The sequence below is a fragment of the Moschus berezovskii genome, chromosome 6 (genome assembly GCF_049115385.1).
Source record: "Moschus berezovskii isolate FMDL1 chromosome 6, NW_MosBer_1.0, whole genome shotgun sequence".
Lineage (NCBI taxonomy): Eukaryota > Metazoa > Chordata > Mammalia > Artiodactyla > Moschidae > Moschus > Moschus berezovskii.
The window spans coordinates 102,339,016-102,365,893 of record NC_142465.1 but is presented as its reverse complement, the minus strand read 5'-3'; the positions used below and the strand labels follow the sequence as shown (position 1 = coordinate 102,365,893).

Genomic DNA, 26,878 nt, shown 5'->3' with positions numbered 1-26,878 from the left:
GACTCTTTGCAACCCCATGAACTGCAGCCCGCCAGGCTTCTCTGTCCATGGGATTCTTCAGGCAAGAATACTGGAGTGGCAAACTGCTGGCAAGAAACTGCTGGCAAACCAAGCCACCTGGGCAGCTCTTAATTATCCCAAAAAATTAAGAACCAATAAATCAGAACCTCTAGGGAGAAGGGCGTAGGCATCATTTATACAAACACTTAAAGGTGAATTCTTAACCTCCTCCTAAGGGGTCACAAAAGACAGGCCACTTGGAAGGCAGAGTGTAAAAGGGAACAAAGGAGAAACATGGTGATGTACACAGTGCTGTCATTCATCTGACCTATTTCTTGAGGTATGTGTTTTATAACATCTGCTGGAGGCATGATGTTCTGGATAGATTATCAGTAATAGATCAAGCTGTCAGTGCCACAGAGTCTTGAATTCCAGTCATAATAAAGGAGCACACTTCTCTATGACTCCCAACAAAAGGCCCTGAGGATAAGCTGAGAGAGAGACTCCCACCGCGGCTCAATCAAACAGCTTATGGCTGAAGCAACCCAGTTTCCAATCTTTTCCCCTGTTTTTTCAGATGTAGATATATCCAAAAAAGGTTTTTAAAGTCTGGGAGGAGACAAGGTAAATTCAGTGTTCACCTGTAAACGAGTGAGTGCAGGTTAAACATCCCCACCCAGGAATTTCCCATTACTAAGGGCAAGTCACCACTACAAGCGGAGACAGTCTTTTGTAACTCCTCCCTCTAGTCCAATCCTGCAAAACTTCATTAAATAACCTGATGATGGACACGAAGAATTGGGCCTCCAGCCAAACCATCCATATTACTTTAAATAAAGGATATCCCCATCCATCTCAAGGTTTGCCAGCAGTTTCTTTAAAAGAAAAAAAAAAAGTGGCATTCAACCAAGTAGTCCAGAGTTTTTATTCATGATATAGCTGATTAACAAACAATAGAAGAATCTAGATGAGGAAGTGCTCACGGACTGTCTCCTTTGAACAGCGGGTCTCCCCAGGGCTCATTCACAGAACAAGTTTTTGAACACCCAGTCTGTGTGAGCCTTTTGGCTCAGGAACCTTGGGAGGACACAATTAAACGCAACGCCATAGAAAGAAAATTTGCACACGGGTATTAATATCTGCCAGGCTCAGCAGGATGGGGGTGCTCCGAGAGGAGGAGATGGGAGGACTTGCAGGGATGATGTCTGGGGGTCAGCGAGGAGGCAGCGATGGATCCCACCAGCACACATTTACTCTGGATGCTCTCCTACCCGGGTTCTGATGCTCCTGCTGCTGCTAAGTCGCTTCAGTCGTGTCCAACTCTGTGCGACCCCATAGACGGCAGCCCACCAGGCTCCCCTGTCCCTGGGATTCTCCAGGCAAGAACACTGGAGTGGGTTGCCATTTCCTTCTCTAATGCATGAAAGTGAAGTCGCTCAGTCGTATCCGACTGTTTGCGCCCCCACGGACTGCAGCCTACCGGGCTCTTCTGTCTATGGGATTTTCCAGGCAAGAGTACTGCACTGGACTGCCATTGCCTTCTCCTCTGATGATGCTGCACAAGCTGTATTCACGAACCTGTGGCCCCGGGAAGTCTGGGGGAAGCAGGGACATCACTAGCCGGAAGACCCTTCTACGAATTCTGGAGGCAACCTCTTTTCAGCCGGTCCCTGAGACTGGCTGCTTCCTGCCAGGAAATACAAACAAACTCATCTTCAGGAGGCAGACAGGCTGCTGGTTCTCACTGTGGCATTGACCTAGCAGAGGGGAAGGCGGGGAGGGAAGAGGTGGTTCATCTTCCTTCAGACCCCAGGTGTGAACAGTTCCCTTCCCCAACACAAATACAAACACAGAGAATGAATGGGAGGTATCCGCTTTACAACTCTGATACTTATCTGACAAGATTAAACTGACTTGACTTCTGTCCAGTAGCATTCTGTCCACCCGCAAAGTGTAAGCAGGAAGAATAAAAAAGAGGAATTTATTAAAATTAGTCCATTTTACTGGAAGGTCCAGTAAGGCAGACGAAAGGCCATAAGCACTCAGGAGCTGGGCAATCTAAATAGTCACAGACAAGAGAAGTCAGCTGTCTAGACCTACGGTCTTCAGGCTTTTCAGTTTATAGACCACTTCAAAAAACAAAACTACCCAGTCCACGTGCCCCTAGTAATTGTTTCTCTGACGACAGGCATCCCTCGGTAAACACAGGGAGTGGTTCCAGGAGCCCCTGTGGATATCAAAATCCTAGGATGCTCAAGTCCCTTAAATAAAATGACGCTGTACAACAGATACAGTCAGCCCTCCTTATTGGCGGGTTTTGGATGTGGAAGCTACTCGTAATCCATCTCAGAGGAAACAATGGTCAAGAAAGATCTAGAGAGTCTACAGTGACATATGAAGCCTAGGTCAGAATTTAGATATGAGAGTATGCACAATCCTGTACAAGAATGTTACAGAAGCCTTATTTATAATGGCCCCAAAGTGCTTCAGCTGATGAGTGTGTGTGTGTGTGTGTTAGTCACTCCATCACGTCTTAACTCCCTGCGACCCCACGGACGAGAATGGATATGCAAAATATAGTCTATATGTCTATATCCATACAATGGAATATGACTCGGTCATTGAAAGGAATGGATTTGACACCAGCTGCAACATGGATAAACTTGGAAAACATTAAGCTAAGAGAAGAGAACCAGACACAAAAGGCAGGGAGGAGGTGATGGCAAGTGACTGCTAATACGGGAAGGGACTATTTGAGGATGATGAAAACGTTCCAGGGTTAGACAGTAGTGACGGTCACACAGTTCTGTCAATATACTAAAACACTGATTTGTATACTTTTTTTCCTGGCAACAGAGAAACAGCAATAAAAATGAGTTCCACCAATAATTCCAGGGTAAATATTTTAACAACATAGAGAAGATATTGCTTTGCTCTTAACTGGCTTAGTAACTAAGTAAGTGAGTGAACCCGCTCAGTCGTGTCCGACTTTTCGCGACCCCGTGGACTGTAGCCCACCAGGCTCCTCCATCCATGGGATTCTCCAGGCAAGAATACTGGAGTGGGTTGCCATGTCCTTCTCCATAAAACACTGATTTGTATACTTTAAAAGTATAAATTTTATAGTTGTGAGCTTTATCTCAAGTTCTTTGGAAACATAAATTTTATGGCATGTGAATTATATCCCAATAAAGTTATTTTTTAAAAAAGAAAGGGCTAGGGACTATACCAAATAAAAGGAAACTAAAAAGATAAGTGACAACTAAACACAGCATCCGATGTTCAACTGCATCCTATATTAGAGGGAGACCGTGCTAAGAAGAATCTTGCTGGATTGATGGACACCACGGGAACAGAAATGGACTGAACAGAGGTATGAAGTCCGTGCTAGTTTACTTGGCTTGACAGCTCTACTGGGGGTAGAAGAATGTCCTTGTTCTTTGGAGACCCTGGGAAGTGCTTGGGGACAGAGGGCCAAGATGTGTGCAAGTTATCTGCAAATGGAAAAATGTATCATGTATATATGTAAAGAGAGACAGCAAGTGATAAAGCAGAGAGAGCAAACTGTTACCAGTAGATGATGATCGTCTAAGTGTAAAATTATTTCCGAACAAAAAGTTTAAAATAACTTAGGCAGCACTAGTGGTGAAAAACCCACCTGCCAATGCAGGAGACACAAGAGACTTGGGTTCAATCTCTGGGCTGGGAAGATCCCCTAGAGGAGGACACGGCAGCCCACTCCAGTATTCTTGCCTGGAGAATCCAAGGACAGATGAGCCTGGCGGGCTATAGTCCACAGGGTTGCAAAGAGTCGGACATGACTAAAGCAACTGAGCATACACACATACATACTGTAAGATCCAAAACTTCTTTCAATAAATTCTCCTATAAAAATATACTTGCTCAAGTACATTTTATGTGAAATATTATTTACTGAAACGTGTTTGTGATTATAAAAAGTCAAAAACAACCTCAATGTCAATGAGTGATAGATAGGCTAAATGTTATATTCCATAGGGCTCTAAAAAAGAAAAATGTCTATCTATAGGTACTGATATAGAATAGTTTCCAACAGTGTATTCTTTTGTGAAGAGAAAAAAAAACAAACAGGGATACAGGAAGAATGGATTTATCCCTAGCAACAAAAGCAACAAAAAAAACTCAAGAAGCCTAGGAATGTCTTGATTTAGTTAGGAAAGAATTTAAGCCTGTTCTCTGTATTTATTTATGGAGCTCTCTCTATTTATTTGTATCTGTAGATACACATAATTTTCTATCTTACAACACTGATAATATGAACTTTACCAATGCAAAAAAAACCTAATACAATCTTGGATGCCATTCACTCCTATGGTTAACTCAAAATATTTCTTTTCATAAACTTTTTAAGTTCAAATATAACATATTTCCATAAAGTATAAAAATCATGAATGTACAAAGAACTTTTTAAAAGTTAGCATACTCATGGAACTACCATCCTGATCAAGTAGAAAACTCTAGAAGTTGGACTCATCTCCCATTCGATCAACTAATCTCCCATCCTAAAGGTAACCACTATCCTGACCCCTATCAATACATTAGTTTTTGCTTGTTTTTGAACTCTTTTGTCTCTGAACTCTTTTCGTCAACGTTATATTTGAGCCCTTGGTGTTGTCAATAGCAATAGCTTTTCCTATTTTATGTTATTTCATTGAATATACAACAATGTAATTCTCCATTCTTATACTGATAGACTATTTGGGTCGTTTCCAGTTTGGAGTAATTATGAATTACGCTGTGAACATCCTTGTACATGGCTTTTGGTGAACACAAGCACATGTTTGTTGGGTATACAACTAGGACTAGATTTGTTGGGTCAGAGGAACAGTGCAAGTTTCAGCTGTAACATACTACCACCAATTTTCAAAACAGTTGTACTAATTCATGATTCCCACTATCAGTGTTTGAGAATTCTTGCTCCATATCCTGCTGACACTTATTTTCAAGCTTTTTGTTGCTATGTATTTTTATTTATTTATTTATTTTTAAATGAAGGATAATTGCTTTACAATACTGTGTTGGTTGTTTTTAAATTTTAGCTATTTTGGTCACTGTGTAGTGGTAAACTATAGTTTTATTCAGCATTCTTTGGTGACTATCGTGTTGAGCACCTTGAGAATCTTTTTATTTGACCTCCTGTATTTAGATCTACAATTCAGTTGGAGTTTTTCTGTGTGTATGATATGAGGTAGGGGTTAAAATCAGTTGTTTTCAATATGGATAAACAGTTTAGGATCATTTATTGAAAAGATTTTTCTCTCCACTTTGCTGTATGCTGCTAAGTCACTTCAGTTGTGTCCGACTCTGTGCGAACCTCATAGATGGCTCCCCCGTCCCAGGGATTCTCCAGGCAAGAACACTGGAGTGGGTTGCCATTTCCTTCTCCAATGCATGAAAGTGAAAAGTGAAAGTGAAGTCGCTCAGTCGTGTCCGACTCTCTGCGACCCCATGGACTACAGCCTACCAGGCTCCTCCGTCCATGGGATTTTCCAGGCAAGAGTACTGGAGTGGGCTTCTCCGACATTGCTGTTTAACATCATCTAAATCATAAATTGTGTCCATGTGCATGTATATGTATACACACATACACACACACATTACTTACAAGGGCTTCCCTGGTGGCTCAGCCGGTCAAGAATCTGCCTGCAATGCAGGAGACCCAGAGTTTGATCCCTGGGTTGGGAAGATCGCCTGGAGAAGGAAAAGGCTACCCACTCCAGTATTCTTGCCTAGAGAATTCCATGGATAGAGGAGCCTGGTGGGCTAACAGTCCATTGGGTTGCAAAGAGTTGGACATAACTGAGCAACTATCACTTTCAGTTTCACAAATGCTCACACGTACTTTTGTATACATGTGTAAAAATAAAACAAACCAGACGTGGATCTGCTTCTGGTTTCTGTTCTATTCCACTGATCCATTTGTTTATTCTACACTGCATATCCAACAGTATAAATTCAGCAGTTTTATCATCAGTATTATTACTTTGACTATTCCTGCCATTTGCATTTCCATATAAATTTTAGAATCAGCTTATATAATGATTTTAGATATCTTTCATTAGATTTAGTCCTAGGTTTCGATATTTTTTTGCTCTTACTATACAGATATCATAGATTGACCTAGTATCTAAACTTACTTTTTTAAAAATATTACTTTTAATTTATAAAAAGCAAAACTCATGTTTTTTTGGTGTATAGTTCTGAGTTTTTGACCAGATGTATAATGTAACCCTCACCACAACCAAGACACAACACTTCCATTTGCCCAGAAAATCTCATGCCACTCCTTTGTAATCAGCACCTTCTCCCCACCCTAAACACTGGCCACAACTGACCTGTTCTCCAATAGCTTTCCTCTCTAGAATATGACTTAAATTGAATCATATAGCTTATTACCTTTTGACGGTGGCTTCTCTTACTCAACATGCTGCCTTTAAAATTCACGCCTGTTGTTGCATTTATCAACAGTTTGTTTGCAGGAATGTACCACCAAGTATATATTCATTCACTAGTTGTAGGATATTTGGGTTCTTTCTAGTTTGGGGTGATTATTCCTAAAGCTGCATAAACATTTGAGTACAGGTTTTTATGTGAACATAAGTTTTCATTTTTCTTAAGTAAATACCTAGGAGAAGGACTGATGAGTCATATGGTAAGTGTGTGCTTATCTTTATGAGAAACTGCTGAACTGCTTTCTGCAATAGTGGACCATTTGTGGTGGTGGTGGGTTAGTCACTAAGTCCTGTTCAACTCTTACAACCCCACACCCCACCAGGCTCCTCTGTCCATGGGATTTTCCAGGCAAAAATACTGATTTGGATAGCCATTTCCTTCTCCCAGGGAATTTTCCTCACCCAGGGATTGAACCCAGATCTCCCGCATTTCAGGCAGATTCTTTACCCTACTGAGCCACCGGAGAAGCCTACCATTTTGTACCCCCACCAGCAACATAGGAAAGTTCCATTCACTCTGCATCCTCAACAGAATTTGGCTCATATTTAGGAAGTCCCTATTCTTGTTTGTTAAGAGTTCTTCTATGATTAAATAGATTTTAACAAATGGTTTGTCTGAATCGACTGACATAGTCATGATTTTTCTACCTTTTTACAGTTAATGAGATGAATTTTATTAACTGATTTAAAGCTATCAAGACATTTTTATACATATATTCCCTATTTAATCAGAAAAGTGTACTTTATGATCAAATCATTACTCTAATAATAGATTAGAAGTTACACGGATAAATGAAGTCTAATGATAGTCTAAATGCTACCATCTCGCCAAAACTGTATGATCCCTTCAGTCACACTTCCTAATAAGTCTTTCCCCACCAAATATAAAGCAGATCAGAGAAATGGGAGACCAAATCACAGTCCTAGAGCCACATGTATCACTCTGATGTTTCGTATACGGATTCTGAAGCATCTAGAAGGAAAAAGAACTTCCATTACAAAAGATATTGATGCGAACTGACTGCATAGCACAGGGAACTCAGTGCTCTGTGGTGACCTAAATGAGAAGGAAATCCAAAAAAGAGGGGGTATATGTGATACCTGTGGCTGATTCACTTCAGTGCACAGCAGAAACTAACAACACTGTAAAGCAACTACGCTCCAAATTAAAAAAAATAAACAGATTTACCATCAAATGCTTTTTTAAATAAATGATACTGATGTGGTAGTAACAGTAACATTTTATACTTTAAGAAACCAGAAACCAAAGTATATAGAAATAAGTTACATTTCCCATGCAACAGAAATAAATGGATGAATAATGAAAACGTGATAGTTTTATATATTATAAAATTCATGAAATGCTACTATTTGGAGGGAAAGCCTTACACCCTTTTGAAAATGATGATGTTAATGGATTCTGGCCTACTAATTAAAAAACCACGTTAGTTTTGTCTTTTCACTTTACCTGTTTTCTGGTGGTTATGTTTTTTCATAATTACATGACATGATCAGAGAGATGGTGATGACAAGCCCCTCAGGGCCTCAATAAACTTTTGCTATGAAGTCATCAAAATGTTACAGAATGCATTTTCAACCCTTGAGCAGACTGTATAATCAGGACTAAGAATAACACCAGCATACTTCCCTGGTAGTCCAGTGGCTAAACTCTGTGCTCCCAGTGCAGAGAGTCTAGATTTGATCCCTGCTTAGGGAACTGGATCCCACATGTCTCAACTAAGAGCTTGAATGCCGCAACGAAAGATCCACGTGCCACAAATAAGGGCTTCCCAGATGGCGCTTGTGGTAAAGAACCCTGCCAATGCAGGAGACACAAGAGATATGAGTTCAATCCCTGAGCCAGGAAGATCCCCTAGAGGAGGGCATGGCAATCCACTCCAGTATTCTTGCCTGGAGAATCCCATGGACAGAGGAGCCTGCTGGGCTACAGTCCATAGGGTCGGGAAGAGTCAAATACAGCTGAAGCAACTTAGCATGCATGCCACGACTAAAACCTGATGCAGCCAAATAAATAAATAATAAACATTAATGACAGTGGGTGGCCCTGAACATTTCTGGAGCTTCTGACAACATAGCTCTCTGAAGCTGCCTCAGTCCCTGTGTACCTCCCCTGCTCACACACCTGTATTTAGTATTTTGGGCAAAAGATGGGGCTGGTAATGTTCCCCCAAGACCTGACAACAAGCAAAGACACTGCTGGGCTAGCTATCTTGGGTTCTACTACAAGCACTATCAGCATCTCACTCTTCCTGAGTCACCACCCATGTTCCTCACCCATTCCTGTGTGGTCTACTGAACTCTGCCTGTTTACCTTATTACCTCATAGGATACTATTGCCATTAGTATTTTAAATCACAGTGTCTTGTGGCAATAACATAACTCCATATATTAATAACTAAGATCAGCTCCCTGAAGACTGTTTATCTATCAGCCAGTATCTATCAGATACAAAATATTTTAAAAATACTAAGTACCTGAAATCTAAAAGTAATCCTAAGCAAGTCATATCAGAGTCTATGGTAATCTTCAACATCAACCACCACAATCAACACTGCCTCTTTTTTTTTTTAAACTATTACCAAAGTATTACTGTGAAAACCACAGACAAAGAATAAACATATCAGTTGGGTAATATTTCTTTAAACCTAGCACTTAACACAGAAATATTGCTGAAATATTTAGCATATCTCAGTTTTACTAAATATCTCAGTTTTACCAAAATGAGAATGCACCAGATTTGGACTAGTTCTGCCTGCTCTATGTATTCAAAACAACAACAAATACACTGTCCAATGAACTTTGGCTTCTATTTCCTCATGCCTGTGAATAGGCTTAAAAAACAACAACACTGTATATCTCAGGGCAAAGTCCAAGCCTGAGCACCCTGCCACATGCCCACGGAAGGACTTGTGTGCGGCAGCAGGTAATGAACTGACCTGGAGGCCCAGAATCTGGGGGTGACACCACACTATAAAGACCCGACGGGGTAAGATTAAAAGTTAGCAAATATCCAATGGGCCTCTGGAGGAGAGCTTCTTACTAGCCATCAAAGATTTCTTAGTCTAGAAGTCAGACGTTAATGAGGTTCCAAGGAGACTGGAGATCTCTACCTAGAGGTCAGTTAGTAAAAGGCAGTACTTTCAAAACTCAGTATTTTAGAGCTGGAAGATACCTCAGTTATCATCTTGTCCATCCCCTGGTTTTACAGGTAGTGAGGAGGAGTATGGAGAGGAAGAGGAGAATGAATCTGAGGCCTCAAATCCTCGTTGGGAGTAAAAGCTCTCAATTAAACAAGCTGCACTGGGACTTCCCTGGTGGTTCAGTGGCTAAGACTCCTTGCTCCCAATGCAGAGAGCCCGAGTTCGATCCCTAATCAGCAAACTAGATCCCACATGCCACATTCCATGTGCCACAACTAAGAACTGGTGCAGCCAAACAAAAGCTAAATATCAAAAAAAGAGAACAGACTGCACTAATAATGGTTAGATCATAGGTGACTGTCTCTGCCGTTACCCCAAGCCACTTACTGTGTTTCCACACCCTGCACCGATTACCACCTGATCTATGAGCAGTTCTACTCTGCTAATTCATATTTTAAAAAGAAAACGGCACCTTACAAGTCAACAATAAAAAATTAAATAACTGACCAAAAAAATGGGCCAAGGACTGAGACTTTACCCCAAAGATGATACACAAATGATCAACAAGTAGATGAAAAGATGCCCATCATTACTAATCATCTAAGAAATGCAAATCAAAACCACAGTGAGCTATCACCTCACACCTTTAGAACAGCCATTATTAAAAAAAACAACAGAAAATAAGTGCTGGCAAGGATGTGGAGAAAGTACCACCTTTGGGCATTGTTAGCAGGATTACGAAATGGTATAGCGAAAGTCGCTCAGTCATGTCCGACTCTTTGTGACCCCATGGATATACAGTCCATGGAATTCTCGAGACCGGAATACTGGAGTGGGTAGTCTTTCCCTTCTCCAGGGGATCTTCCCAACCCAGAGACTGAACCCAGGTCTCCTGCACTGCAGGCAGATTCTTTACCACCTGAGCCACCAAGGAAGCCCATTAAAATGGTATAAATGCTATATATAGCACAGTATGGCACTTATTCAAAAACTTAAAAAACAGAACTACCATATGACCCAGGAACTCCACTTCTGGGTATTTATCCAACAGAACTGAAAACAGTCTCCAGGAGATATTTGTACACACGTGTTCCCAGCAGCCTTATTCACAATAGCCAAGAGTAACCCAAATGTCTATCAACAGATGAATAAACAAAACATGATTACACGTACAATGATAATACAATACAATTCCGCTTTAAAAAGGAAGGGAATCCTGTCACATGAGACAACATGGATGAACCCTCATGACATTACACTAAATAAAATATATCACAAAAAGATAAACGCTTATGATTCCATTTATATGAGGTTATCCAAAATAGTCAAATTCATGGAAACAGAGCACAGAATGGGGCTCACCTGAGGCTGAGGGAGGGAGAAAGGAGATTTCAAATACTCTACTGTGAGGAGCTTCAGATGCTGAAGATGTAAAAAGTTCTAAAGATCTGTTTCACCACAATGTGTACGTACAAAACAATACTGAACTATACATCTGAAAATGGTTGCAATGATAAATTTTACATTGCCTCTACAATTTTTTAAAAAAGAAAACAACAAAAAAAAGAAAATCGCTGTTTTTCTTTTCAAGAGATCCTGGCAACAAGTATTCATATAAACTTCTTGATGATGAAGGTCACAGGCTACATATATTTCTTTGCATTTCTTCCAATACCTCACTCTCAGAAGTTGCTCAGTAAGACTTGTTCATGCCAGTGACAGACATGCCAAAGACCATTGGCAAAAAGAATCAATCTTTTGTCCACCAAAAAAGCCTACTGGACTCAGAAGTCAAAATGCTCATTTCCATACATGAACCAAGGTCATTTGTATAATAAAATACCTCCACTGACTTCACAATAATTTTTATTAAGAACTTGTATAAAACTACTACTTCCTGGTAGTGGATACCACACTGATTAACACTTGGTAACTGGAAATCCACCCCACCAGCAAATACCATATCGCCTTAAATTAACATCCTGTTAATTACATCCTCTAATGAGATGGCCACTGGCAACATCTAAGAGCCAGTCACACAGGTCACTCCACTGCCAGAGAAAATTGCTTGAGTTTGTCTTTCAGTTGGGATTGCAGTCAAGAAAAGAAGGGGTTTTCCACTGTAAGTGATTTTTATTGTTGGTTATAAAGCCAAGAAGCTATAAAATCAAGCTTCCTGAATATTTACATTAACGAGGCTCTTAGTCATCCACAAAATGAAAACAACTGCTTTAATTACATAGTTAAAAGGGTTTCAATGGAAGGAAAAGTTTCTGATATTTGGATATTCTAGAGTAATGAAATTAGATGCCGTCTGTCCCTAAAGTTGTTTAAAGCAGCTGTTAAATACATATACATATATCCATTTTATTCTTAAAAATACATTCCAAACTGCAAATGACTTCTGGCCCCTTTAAATGCCAGAGTTAATAATGTTTATCTTCAGGGTCTCCCAATACTGATAAACCACAATAAACCACACCGCAATCCTTCTATAAGACTTCTGTTGGACAGAAGATTAATACATTTTTAGGTTAACATTTCAAGAGCCTATTCTATAAGCAGTGTTTAATTGCTTTGCAAGTTTCTAGAGCTGAGAATGTGATGTTCAACTCACAGTATATCCAAATTCATATAATCTTCATGGAATTCTATAGGAGGAGCCAGACTGTCACTCTCTCTGAAACACAGTAGAATCTATCTCAAGATGAGACAAAGGTTCTGCCTCGTTCAAGTCAAGTCAAGTTGCTACCGTGAATGAAGGGAATCACTCTCCTTTAGTTGTCCTCTAATTTTATCTAAGGCAAATATGCAGTGCAAACATGATTAACAAATAAGAACAAATGCCCAACAAGCAAAAGGGGGTATTCTATCAGGTTTTAACCACTAGTGCTTACATTTAGGACATGGTACTGGGGCTATGTTGAGTACAGATTCTGTACATATATGGATATATCCCTTACTAAAATAAAAATGCAATTAGTTTTCCACCTTCGATGGAAATTTGGGGCATAAGTAATATCACATTACTTAACTGCCAAAAGGCCAAAACCTAATTTTAGCTTTAACCTTCTATACCATCAGGACTGTTATTAGAGACACTGCCCAGCTATCAGTTCAGTTCAGTCGCTCAGTCGTGTCCGACTCTCCGCAACTCCATGAATCACAGCACGCCAGGCCGCCCTGTCCATCACCAAGTCCCAGAGTTCACTCAAACTCATGACCACAGAGTCAGTGATGCCATCCAGCCATCTCATTCTCTGTTGTCCCCTTCTCCTCCCGCCCCCAACCTTTCCCAGCATCAGACTCTTTTCCAGTGAGTCAACTCGTCGCATGAGGTGGCCAAAGTATTGCAGTTTCAGCTTTAGCATCAGTCCTTCCAATGAACACCCAGGATTGATCTCCTCTAGAATGGACTGGTTGGATCTCCTTGCAGTACAAGGGACTCTCAAGAGTCTTCTCCAGCACCACAGTTCAAAAGCATCAATTCTTCGGCGATCAGCCTTCTTCACAGTCCAACTCTCACATCCATTCATGACCACGGGAAAAACCATAGCCTTGACTAGATGGACCTTTGTTGGCAAAGTAATGTCTCTGCTTTTTAAAATGCTATCTAGGTTGGTCATAACTTTCCTTCCAAGGAGTAAGCATCTTTTAATTTCATGACTGCAATCAGCATCTGCAGTGATTTTGGAGCCCCAAAAAATAAAGTCTGACACTGTTTCCACTGTTTTCCATCTATTTCCCATGAAGTGATGGGACCAGATGCCATGATCTTTGTTTTCTGAATGTTGAGCTTCAAGTTATCAAGATGACTACAAAACACCATACACTTTTATAGCCTCTAATCCTGTCAACTTTTTTGATTAAAAAAAAGATGTAAATGTGAAATGATCAAAAGACAGGAACACAAGGAGAGACAAGAATGTCTGAACCAGAAGGCACCTACAAGATCATTGAATACGACATTCTTATTTCATAGCTGAGGAAGCCAAGCCCTAACTATCTCTAAATTAGCTCCACAATGAACTGGGATTCAGGTCTATGTAACCTTGCGCTAGAACAAGAAAGAAAAGGGAAACTGTGAGAAAGAAGGAAACACACACACAGAACAGTCTCTGGACTCCAGGAAAGTTGCTGTAGCAGGCTGCTGACTACTCTCCGTGCTTTCTTTTCTGCTTATCTGAGGCAGACACACAGCCAGTCACCCAAGAGACATCTCCTCCCTCAGACTTGCTAAGAGTCCCGGTTCCTCCTGGACAGCAAGCAGCGTATCTAAGCCTAGGAAATGAAACACGCTGTGCGTTACACCAACCCTGGTACCCACTCCTGTTGGACAGATACCGACAATTCAAGCAAACGAGTCACCGGAAAAAAAGGGGATGGAAGCTTCTGGGGAAGATCTTGTTCTGCGTCAGGCAAGCACGGGAGCAGGAACTGCTCGCTTTTGTCTACTTCCTCCTCCTTGCCTCGGAAAGAGATGTGATGCCGACAACCGAGGCAGCCATTTTGTGACCTGAAGGCAGTAAGTAAACATGCAAAAGATGGCTGAGAATCTGGCCGAGGGCACTGCGGAGCAGCTTAATTGCCTGAGACCACCTACCTCTGAAATTCCCTTTTCTGAACCACACAGTAATAAGTGGCTTACGGTTTAAGCCTCTTCTATGGCTTTCTATTAACTACCACTGAAAGCAGTACTCAATTTAAAAAAAAAAATTTTTTTTTTCAGGGCAGTTCCCTGGCGTTCCAGTGGTTAGGATGAGAGTTTTCACTGCCAGGGACCCTGGGTTCGATCCCCAGTCAGGCAACAAAGATCCAACAAGCAGCATGGCACAGCCAAAATTTAAAAAAAAAAAGATAAAACAGAATCTTTTGTGCCCTGTTGTAATTTTCCTGCCACATCACGCCCATTAAAAGTGTGTATTCTGCTTATATACATGCCACTAAAAAAAGACAGTATTATATCTCTCCTGCATAAGTAACAGCATGCGTGCATACTAAGTCACTTCAGACATGTCCAACTCCTTGCGACCCTATGAACTGCAACCCTCTAGGCTCTTCTGTCCATAGGATTCTCCAGGTAAGAATACTGTAGTGGGTTGCCAGTGGTCTCTCCAGGGGATCTTCCTGACTCAGGGATTGAACTCGCATCTCATTCTGTCTCTGCATTGGCAAAAGGGTTCTTTACCACTAGCACCATCTGAGTCCGTTCCGTTCAGTCGCTCAGTCGTGTCCGACTCTTTGCGACCCCGTGGACTGTAGCCTACCAGGCTTCTCTGTCCATGGGATTCTCCAGGCAAGAATACTGGAGTGGGTTACCGTTTCCTTCTCCAGGGGATCTTCCCGACCCAGGGATCGAACCCGGGTCTCCCGCATTGGAGGCAGACGCTTTAACCTCTGAGCCACCAGGGAAGCCCACCATCTGAGTAGCCACACAAAATTAACAGAGACCAGTTCAATTACTTTATAGTTACAGCACGTCTCAACAATGACCCTATTAAAATAAACGTCATCAGCAGACAAAACGTAAGGGAAAGAAACATGACTTTGAATCATATTTTTTCTTGATTATGACTTTGATCCTTCCTTCTGCCATCTCAAATCCTTTTTGGAGATGAGTATCACATAAATAACAAACTGATGAATAAGATCTATCTGAAGTAAACTCTTCTGCTCCTTTAATCATAACTGCTGCTTCAGTTGCTTCAGCTGTCTCCAACTCTTTGTGACCCCATGGACTGTAGCCTGGCAGGCTCCTCTGACCATGGGATTCTCCAGGCAAGAATACTGGTGTGGGTTGCCACAACTTCCTCCAGGGAATCTTTCCAACCCAGCGATAGAACCCAGGTCACCTGCATTACAGGCAAATTCTTTACCACTGAGCCACCAGGAAAGCCCTTAATCACAACGGTTAGTAAAAGATTAAATATTAAAATTTCATTCTTGAATTTACAGCCCCCAAAGTGGCCGAGTCAACATTTTCACATACGGATGCTTGTAACAGAAGCCTGAGACTTATCAGCACTACACCAAATTCATGGCATTACTGTTTTCTCCTTTACAGATTACAATAATAGAATTTGAATACCGATAAGACATTAAAAGTCAGACTACCCAGTACAGCTATTTCAATAGTTATTTTAACTGTATTTTGATGAAACTCTGTCAAATATATGTTTACCTCCATGACCCCAGTTGCACCCACCTCTGTACTTTCCTAGGTCCCATTTTTCTGTATTCACCCCACAATATTCCTCTGGCTCCCAACACTCATCTCCACTCTGCCCACAGCCAGTTTAGTTCTGCCTACAGCAGCTCTGTCTGTGATCACTAACATCTACTCCACTCACAGCCTCCCTGGTTGAAAGAAACAGACAACAGCCACAAACATCTCTTCTCTCAAGTGTGCTACCATCTCTCCCCTACTGTCATTCAAGGAATAAAATGGCTGAGTACCTTGAGTTTGAGCCCAGATAAAAATGAGTATGAATAAAGAAATCTATATGAATGATGTATGTGGGCTCAGTGCTTTCTTAACTTAAAAAAAAAGAAGAACCAATGCTCATTTTTCTTTTTTTTTAAAGCTATAAAGCACCTTTGGGCTTCCCAGTTGGCTTAGTAGAAAAGAATCTGCCTGCCAATGCAGGAGACACAGGAGACGCTTTTTCAAACCCTGGGTCGGGAGATTCCTGGAGGAGAAAACGGCAACACATTCCAGTATTCCTTCCTGGAGAATCCCATGGACAGAGGAGTCTGGCAGTCCATAAGACTGCAAAGAGTCAGACGCAATTGAGCACACACACACACACAAAACACTTCTATCGACTCCTCCTTTGTGTCTACCCTTTACCCCCCACTCTCCGAGGTTACTTAATCTTCTACCCTTGTGGTTTCAGGACCACATGGCTCATCCCACACAATAGCATACTTCCTTCTTCCCAAGAAGTTGATCAGCTAAGAAGGAAACATTATTTTATTGCTACAGATTGTCTATGTTAGACTCCTCTAAAAATATGTTAGAACACGGCACCAGTTTTTACCAGCATTTTCAAATTCTCATGATTTACCCTGAAACTACCATGCTGATATCTCCTCTGATGGCACAAAAGCAATGAAGGGCAAAACTGTTGGCACTTTAGCATCAATTATGGCAAGGGTCCAAACTGTACTAGCAGGAATTACATTCTTCACTGTCTGTCAATCACTTTTTAAATATTGATTTTATATTATTTATTTGGCTGCACCAGGGTCTTAGTTGCGGCATGCAGGAATGGCATATGGGACCTAGTTCTCTGACCTGGGATCAAACCTGGGCTCCCTAAATTGGGAGCACAGAATCTGAGTCACTGGACCACCAGCAAAGTCCCTATCAATCTTTTTTTTTTAATAATTTATTTTTTATTGAAGGATAATTGCTTTGCAGAATTTTGCTGTTTTCTGTCAAATCTCAACATGAATCAGCCACAGGTATACATATGTCCCCTCCTTTTGAAACCTCCCTCCCATCTCCTCCCCATCCCATCCCTCTAGGTTGATACAGAGCCTGTTTGAGTTTCCTGAGCCACACAGCAAGTTCCCATTGGCTATCTATTTTACATATGGTAATATATGTTTCCATGTTACTCTTTCTCCTATCAATCATTTTTAAAAAGCCAGTTTCACTTAACAATGTCATTAATAAAATAGTAAAAGTTATTAATTATTAAATCTCACTCTTGAGAACTTGATTTTTTTAATAATCCATGTAATGAAATGGGAGCATTTCATCATATCTAATATGTACAAAAAGCATTTCTACATACCTAATACAATGGCCATCTTAAGGAAAAGCATTTATGCCATTGAGTTGTGAGCTGAACTATATACTATATCTATACTTTATATTATATATAAAATATATACTGAACTATATACTATATATATAGCTGAACTATATACTATATATATACTTTATATTATATATAAAATATATTCTATATTTTCCATAGAATACCATTTCTGCTGAAAGAATGGCTGGCAGATAACTTATCATTATATATAGTTATTCCACTTAGTACTTGGCAGACATTTTCTCTAAAGTAGATACAGTGAGCCTGACACTTCAAAGAAAAGACTGACAATACTCTGTTGCTGATGATAAAATTTGAGTTTTCAAGAAAAAATTAGAATTTTGGAAAACTTGAACTGGATACCAAAATATTGACTGCGCCTCAATTCTAAAGATTTTTTGGATGAGATTAATGGTTGTATTAATGAATGTGATTTGATGAATATGGTGTAATCAAATGTGTCAACATTTGAAAGATCTGTAGAACTCAAGAATTATTTTTAAAATGACCAATGTACAATGTTATAAAATCACAAGCTGGTCAAAGATCCATCCAAAGTGCGAGATGGACCAATAGATTTTTCCATTATGGAGTAGCACAAAAAAATTCATTGACAATGTTCAGATTCAACACAACTAACTCTTAAGAACATCTTTCTGAAAAAAAAAAAAGAATCTACCATTTACTGAGTCTTGATATATTATAGAATAGACACAATTACATGAAAAAGACACTAAAATACCCCACCTTTTCTCTACTATGTATCTGTGTATCAACGGGGTTTCTTCATATATTTCAAACAAAGCAACGTATCACAATAGGCTGAATGCAAAAGCAGTTATGAAACTCCAGTGGTCTTCTATTAAGCAATGCATTGGAGAGTGGCAAAACACAAAACCATCTCACATTTATCACTGTATTTTTGTTTTGGAATACTTTTTTCATTCAAATCTGTTATTCATGTTAACCTTTCATGAGTTTGCCGTTTTTAAGTGAATAAGTATTTTAAAACATTTCAGACTTTTAATTTCCAGTATCTTAAATATTGATATAGTCCATATAAACGAAAGATCTTTGGGGCGTCAATAATGCAAAAGTGTCCCAACACCAAAATATCAGAAAACCTTTGGTTTTCAACACCACAAAAAAATGAGTGCTTATGTGCATGTGTATATAAGAGAATAGGCACCTGAGAAGGAGTCAGAAGGTCTTGGCTCCAGGTCCACTTGCTTTGGGATTTGGATAAATTAATCTAAGGTCTTAGTTTCTTCATCTGTGAAATGGGTTATTCATGTCTTGCTCTGAGGATAAAAGACAAAATATGTCAAAACAGTTGATACAGTACAGGTATACTGTTATTGTTACAAGATCTCAAAGTTAAGAGTTTTAACTTTATGACTATATTTCTAAAAAATTCTCTATTCTTAAATTTTTTTGCTAAATGCAGAACTCACAGAAAATGCAAAGTGGCGATTTTTTGATTAGTCAATTAGCTCAAATGTCCAACCACATAACTTTACTGATTTAAATTTAGTCCTTGACAGTTATAATCGGTAATGTGTATATTCTAGTTATTACAGATATTTCCAAATACACATAGAAGTACAGAAAATTATAAAAAATGCCCATGTACTCTTAAAAATTACCAAAAAACTGCCAATATTATTTCATTTCCTATGTGTGTGTATGCCTATTCTGATGTTTTTAAAAACAAGTATTAGGCATCATTTCGTCTGTAAATACTCCCATATGTATCTTTTTAACAGATAAGAATTTAACATAAACCCAATACCAGTAACATAGAAATGAACTTTATAGTTTTATTCTTAAATATCACCTAAAACATGCCATGCTAAATCGCTTCAGTCATGTCTGACTCTTTGCGACCCCGTGGACGGTAGCTCACCAGGCTCCTCTGTCCATGGGATTCTCCAGGCAAGAATACTGGAGAGGGCTGCCATGCCCCCTCCAACCTAAAACATACTCCATGTTCTAATTTCCTGATTGTCTCCCAAAAAAAGAGTCTTCATTGGTTTTTAGTTGTTCTGTAGGATCAAAATATTCTCAACAATTCAGTTACAAGTAATACAAGATTTTCAGTTAAAGACAAGAAGGAAGTAGAAATAACACCATGCTCTATATACGTGTATGGTTTACAAAATCAAGTCAAGAACTATTCTCCAGAAAAATGTGCTTCTTCTCCAAGAAAACAACAGACAAAAATAACAAGAGACACCTACCACAAAAAAGGCCAAACTGGGGACACTTCAGTACTCTGAGAATTGACCAGAAGAGGACACACACAGCTGATTAGGAAGGGCAGGAACTGTAGGAAACCACCACCTGCCCTTTCGGAAAAATGGGGTTGGGCCAGCCCCATGGTCAGGCAGGCTGGAGGTAAGGTCAGGGTCTGGGTTCCAGAGTGACAGTACAGCTCAAACAAGCCCAGTAACCAAAAGGCTGGATGGCAACCACCTGCAGCTTTCAACTCAGAGCTCGAAAATCAGTGCTCTGGGACTTCCCTGGTGGTCCAGTAGTTTTAAGACTCTGTGCTCCCAACACTGGGGGCACAAGTTAGATCCATGGTCAGGGAACTAAGATCCCACATGGCACATCCAAAAGAAATTAATTAAACATAAAAAGATAATTGTTAAAAAAAAAAAAAAGAAACAGTGCTCTAAGGAGAAGGAAATGGCAACCCACTCCAGTGCTCTTGCCTGGAGAATCCCAGGGACAGGGGAGCCTGGTAGGCTGCCGTCTATGGGGTGGCGCAGTCGGACACGACTGAAGCGACTCAGCAGCAGCAAGCTAGAAATAGGATGCAAATATCACCAAAATAAACTACCTGTGACAATTCAATTTATACAGCAAACATTTGTCAAAAAAGTCAATTCTTCTAGGCACATCTTAGGATATGAGTTATAGTATTTTTGTGTATAATTATTCAGTGAAACAATAAGCAGCATATACTTCTCTACATATTACTTTCCCCATTAATTTTAAGGAGAATGGACAAATATTAATACCTTGCCACATACACGACAGTTTATACTGCAATTTATACTGCAAAACCTGCAATTTGGCCCACCCCTCACCCAGACATTAAAACGTATTAATTCTACTGTCCTTCCCAAATACTTTTCAAGATTACACATCACATTAGCTTTTATCATATATATCACAGACTCCGAGCACTTACATCTACAATTCTTTTCTAAATGGAGTATTTAGTTGAAGATCGACACGTACACACTGTTATATTTAAAATGGATAATCAACAGTGACCTGCTGTAGAGCACAGGGAACTCTGCTCAATGTTATGTGGCAGCCTGGATGGAAGGGAAGTTTGGGAGAGAATGGATACATGTATATGTATGGCTGAGTCCTTTCACCATTCACCTGAAACTATCACAACATTGTCAGGCAGCTATACTCCAACATAAAATAAAAAGTTAAAAAATAAACAAATAAATGGAGTATTCAGAAAGAAATCAAAGAAAGGCTAAAGAATCTCCCACCTCCTCTGAAAATCATTTTCTTTTCCATAGGCTTATCCCACGTGTGTCAGAATGAATTGCAGATGAAAACTGGTCAGATTCATATAGAAAATTTTAAGAGATGTGGTTCTATAGGCACATAAATCCTTTTTGAAATCCTTTACCTCAATTCCACCTATAAGGTTTTTTTGTTGTTGTGTTTAAGTTTAAAACTACAGAAAAAAGTGGAGAAGGAGAGAACACGTTTCTTAAAGAATGCTTAAGAAGTACTTCATAAATGTGTTCCAAAACATGAAAGAGTCACTAAGGAATTTTTTAGCTGACGCTATAAAGGACATCTTGTCAATAACAACAAAACCTGGCAGTCAGACAACTGCAGAGTCCAGACTTCCCCATTTCAAAACTGACACTTTTGTGTCAGGTCTACTATCTGCAGAAAGACAGTAAAAGTCCTAAGTTTAAGATACTATTTCCAGTGAGACCACTAAGGCCCCTACGAACCTGTAAGGAGAACGATTACGTTCACAGAGCACAACACAGCCCAAATGCACCATGCAGACGAGACGTGGAGGCAATGTCACCCTCGACCTCGTTTTCTGGTAACTAAGCTGAAGAGCCGACTTATACCTTCTGTCCACCTTCGGTTTTGTGTGCTCTCATACACCGTGTCATCAAAACAAACTGTCCTTGGAGTTTAGCTTCCCTTTATAGCACTGTTCCTAATGGAGAATATAGCTAAGTATACAGCCCAATACATCACAACTCTAAGTAAACTGGAAAGAATGACATTAACCTCACTGCAAAAACATGAGGTTCTTAGCAGACAACAGCAGCAGAATTGCATAAAAATTGTTAACGAGGAGTTGAAAACGCAAAGCCTGCATGCTTCAATCTACAAAATATGATGTCGGTTTCTTTTTAAAAATTGGTTAAAGATGGAGTCAATGACTGTGTAGATGTCTATTCAAATTGGTTTGGGCTGCAAATAAATATTAAAAAGTTAAATCATTAACATTATTCACCAGGCATATCACAGGCAAAACAGGTCATTCACAGAATAAGTAGGGCTGTAACTAGCACTGTGTAATTTCCTTGTCTCTGATCATTCCTATTTTCACAAGACATCACTCTCTGACATCAGATTTTCCATGAAGTGTTTACTTGTTTATTGCCCTGCTCCCACTAGAATGTAAATTCCATAAGGGCAAAAACCTTATCTTACTTTCCACTCTTTGCCGGGTTCAGAGAACAGTGCCAAGCACACAGCAGAGGTTCCAAACAGATCTGCTGAATGAAGGGATGGCTGAATGGCTGCCGCCTGCCCCTCCCCCTACTTTACTCCATACACAGGTTAACCATCCTTTGAGGTCAGGGTCAAATTCTACTACCTCTATGAAAAAGATCTCCGGTTCCTCCAATCTCCTTCTCCTTGATACCATGAACGCTGCCCTTGTCTGCTGTCTGATAACTGTCTACCTTTGCATATGTATACAGCTCCCTTAAAATTCTAATAATCCTCATTAAGGGCATGGACCCGTGCCCCTAAATTTCGGTATCCACCTCAGGACCTATTCATAGTCTACCACTAATATATGCTCTGCTTGACTGACTCATACCTATAGTTAATCCAGAAATCAATTGAGTTAATAGTTTCACCTTTTTATAACCTAACCCTCCCTTTTCCAATAACTCAACTGAAATTGCAGTGGGTCCCCTCTAGTTTAAATTTATTTTTGGCAACTTCAAGCTTTACATTCTCATATATGTAATTATAACTTCTCATAATTCACTTTATCCATCCCTCCCCCAAGATTAATTTTTGTATAATTAAAAAAAAAAACTTGTGACTTTTTTGGTGATACCTTCAAATGAAGTATCTAACCCCAATCAAGAAGGAAGTTGGAGTTTCATTACTTTCTTCCTGTTGCTGAGGTACTGGAGGGTATTTTCTTTTTATGCCTTTTTCCTTTCATGTCAAGATGGATCCCATTTCCTTCTTTCCTGATCATAGCCCTGGCAAGCTTTTCTTATTGCTGTGTACCTGTCCTTGGTAATCTGCCTTAGATCCTCCTTTCTGAGCCACTCCTGTTTCCTCTAGTCACTTATTTCATCAGATTTCAAACTTTTCAGTCAGCTTGTTTATGAGACTGGCCTCTTCTTAAAGCTTGAACCCGCTTCTTTAAATCTGGCCACCCCTTCACAAAGCCAACCAAACCCCAGTTATCTGGGCTAAATGAAATGTACAAAAATATCAGATTATCCACAACACAAGAAAATCAGAAAAAAAATTGACATCTGGCTTTGGTATATACCATGTGGCTTTGGGCAAGATTTACTTTCTTAAAGTTTTTGCTAAGCCATAACAGTTAGTAATATTTTCTTTTACGATGGTCGAATATCTGTCTCAATTTTAAATTTTGATGCAGTTTTTTCAAAAAGCCAATCAAATATCAACTGAGGTTTTTCCTATGAAGTCTTTAACTTGTTTTTCCAATCTGTTGAAAACTATCATAAAATCTGGTTTCTGTTTCCCCTGATTTATTTCCTCCCTGTTCCTGGGCTTCTGATCCAAATCAGCTTACCCTACATTAATTTACTTCTTTAATTTAAAGTACCATTTGCTTGAGAATGAAAAGCATTGTAATAACACTAAATGTCTAATGAAATTTTCAGTCCAAATAACACTGGATAGAAGACTTTTTTTTTTTTTAAGCTACTCCAGGAAAAGTTGGGTTTCTAGGATAAATTACACTGGTAATTCTAGCAAATTTATATTTAGTGGGTTATTATGATTGGCTGAAAAAATAGGAAAACATTAACTTTAAACAGCTATGCAAGTCAGCTTTGTCAATATATAATCCCATAGGCCAAAAATATGAAATTAAATTCTCAATATGGGCATTTATAGAAAAGAGCATCAAAACAAACTCACACATCAACCCTGGCCCCTTTTCCTGACCCCAGCCTAAATTCTGCACAATCTCACACTTGATTGCTGCTGCCTCACTTCCACAAATGCGTTTCTAATGTTTAAGAAAAAGGAAAAGAACTAGGTTAACAGGTTCTTCAACTTCTGCCATTGATCTCTTGGCCAAAGAGATCCCTAATCCTCAATTTTACATGACGGTTTTCACTTTTCAGGTATTCAATTATTTTACATTCAAATGCACATTTATACAGAGCTTGAACCTACTCTTTTTCATGTTAACCACCATATTACCAGAAGAATTGAGAATAAACTCATTTTTGCGGTTCCCCCTCATAAAGAACTTTGGGAAGTACAAATTATTTTACCTAAAAACCAACTTTTGGGCTGGTGTCTTTTAGGCCAAGTTTTTATATAGGATGTTAAACGTTAACCCCCCAAAACTTTTTTAAACAAGATTTCACAGTCATCAAACTCAGTTAAGTTTCACAACTTTACTTAAAATACAAAAACAAATTCAGGATGCCTAGTCACACTTTGACTAATATACCCCGACAAAGCCCCAAATTCTTAGTTTTTCAGTGTACCTTCTCCAGGCTGCAGCACAAGTCTCAATTAACTACGGCCTCCCAAGCTGTTTGTCCGCCCATACATTTCTCAAGGAAAAATAAATAATTCACAAGTGACTGATTCAACTGGTAAGAATTCTTTCCTTCTTTTAAAAATTTACCTTAACTTCAAAAATCTCTTTTCTTGATGGAGTTCAGAATAGAATTAATCCTCTGAGGAAAACAGTTGTCACCTATTTGCGCTCAAAAGATGACTGGCTTAAAGAGGCATTTTCTGACAGTCTAAGTTCCCCAAATACTAGTCACAAGGTCTTTCATGGATGGTAAATTTCACACACACACACGAAAGAAAGGAAAGAAACATACCTGGTCATTTTCTAAACAGGTTTGATAGGTTTGGTCCCCTTGTAAGAGCAGAGTATTTACTTATAATCTTTCAAAGCACAAGTGGCAGCCAGAAGAGTGGGTAAATAAAACCTTCAGAGAGGTTTAAAACCCTGCATCTTAACTCACTTCCCCTTGATTTCAGGGGCCGGTACTGCAACCCCACGGCAAATGAGATTATGTAACAGGTTTTTCCTCTCTCCACTTTATTCATCACGGGCTGATTGGAGGTGTGCTTTCTCCAAACGAGTTGAGACTCCTAGGATTTTATTTAGGACGGTTGAAGTTGAGGTTTGATATATTTCCTTAGGATTTTGCAGGATCCATTCATTTAAATACCTATTTGTATTTTTCTCAAGTGAGAAGACACAATAACCGTGTAGTTGCTGTTGTAATGTCAAGGAAATAAACGCAGCTGCACCTGAAAACTTCCGTTTTGCACAAATATTTTCCTCCCCTGTGTTTCATTCCATGAAACTGCACATGATACACACAGACCTTCGCTCGTCTCCCGGGGCTTCTTCCTTTCTCACGTTTTACGGTTGGTGTAAATAAAGAAAAAGTCCCTGGCGCACCGGGCCCCCCAGCACCCGGCCTCGGGGGGAGAGGGGGGTCCCCGGAGGAAAAGCGAGTGGGCTGAAGCGCGCAGCCCGGCCGCCACTCAGGTGGCCCCGCCGCTCACACGGAAGGCGAGCTGGGGATAATGGGGGCAGTCAGGCCGGGGCCCCTCTTGCAGGCGTGTTGTGTAACAGTCGCGCCTGGAAGTGAGCAGCTTGGCCCGCGAAGTGACCGCGTCCGGCGGCGGCTCCTGGCGGCGGCAGCCGGCCGCCCGGCCCGCTCGGCCGGAGCCCGCGCGCCCGCCGCCGCCCCGACCCCGCGCGGGCCGGGCCGGGCCCCCCACACACACGCCCGCGCCTCCGCTTCCCACGCGCTCGCCGTTCGGGGCCGCGATCGCCCCCACCCCGCCCTCGACCCCGGGCCCGGCCGCCCGGAGGGCAGCGCCGGCGGGGCGCGCGGACCGGCGTCCATGCTGCCGGCGCGGCGGGAGCCCGGCCCCGCGCCCACCCGCCCCGCCGTCCGCGCGCCCACTTACTTTCGGGGCCGCAGACCTCGCGGCTCCCCCGGGGGGGCGGGGGAAGCGAAAGTTGTCACGGCGGCTCCCCGCGGGGCCCCCTCGCCTCCCGGACCCGCGAGGCGCCGCGGCGGAGCCGGGAGGGCTTGCTGCGCTCCCGCCCGCGTCCGTCCCGTCGCGCTCTCCTCCGCCTCCTCTTCTTTTCACTATATTATCTTCTCCTGCTCAGAGGGGCGGGTGGGGGCGGGAGGCTTAGGAAGCGAGGAGACGTTTGCAACTTTTCTTCACTCTTTCTCTCCCCCCCCCCCCACCAACCCCCGATCAGCCTTGAAAACACACTGGTGAAAGGGGCGAGGAACCTGGGGAGGTGGAGGTCGGGGGGGACGCGGAGGGGGTCGGGAGAGGTGATGATAGTCCTTTGGAAAAGTGAGCAGAGCCCCCCCGCCCCAAACAGAGATACCCAGAAAGAGGGGGAAAGGCGGGGGGTGGGGTGGGGTGGGGGGTTGGGGGGAAAGAGAAAGAGTCGCTGGTCAGGAAACTTCAAGCGCGGATGAGGTCATTGGTTTAAAAATAAAGAGATGGCGTCACTTGAAACCAATCCCAGTGAATGAACTCAGCGGAGCCCCGGGGAAAGGAGGAGACAGGCGAGGGCAGGGCGGTGGGCGACGGGCGGGGCCGCGCGCCCGCCCGAACCCTGAGCGCGGCTCGGCGCCTGGTCGCGGCCGCTCGGGGAGGGGTCGGGTCACGTTCCGTTCCGGGGCCCGGCGACTCCGGGGCAGGTTCCGCGGGCGCCGCTGGGAGGAGCCGGGTGGCCGGGGGAGGCGGCCCCGCGGCCTCCTCCTTCCGCGCCCGCGCGCCGGCTGCCCCCGGGGCCCCCGATCCCCGACCCTCGGGCCGGGTCTCGGCCGCGTAGGGCTGCGCCCCAACAGGTATTTCAGGGTTCCCGCCC

General features: G+C 41.4%; 1 protein-coding gene across 4 annotated transcripts in view; it reads right to left on the bottom strand.

Moving 5' to 3' along the window:
* The window catches only part of DUSP16 (dual specificity phosphatase 16), a 96,416-nt gene extending 69,782 nt beyond the window's left edge, over positions 1 to 26,634 (bottom strand). Inside the window, exons 1-2 of one of the 4 annotated variants that reach the window (XM_055395419.2) lie at positions 25,951 to 26,634; positions 18,671 to 18,782 (exon numbers count right to left, since the gene is read on the bottom strand). The gene's annotated coding sequence lies outside the window, so the exon portion shown is untranslated. The other 3 variants (XM_088837314.1, XM_088837313.1, XM_088837315.1) reach the window with 3 other exon arrangements.
* Positions 26,635 to 26,878: the final 244 nt, after the last annotated feature.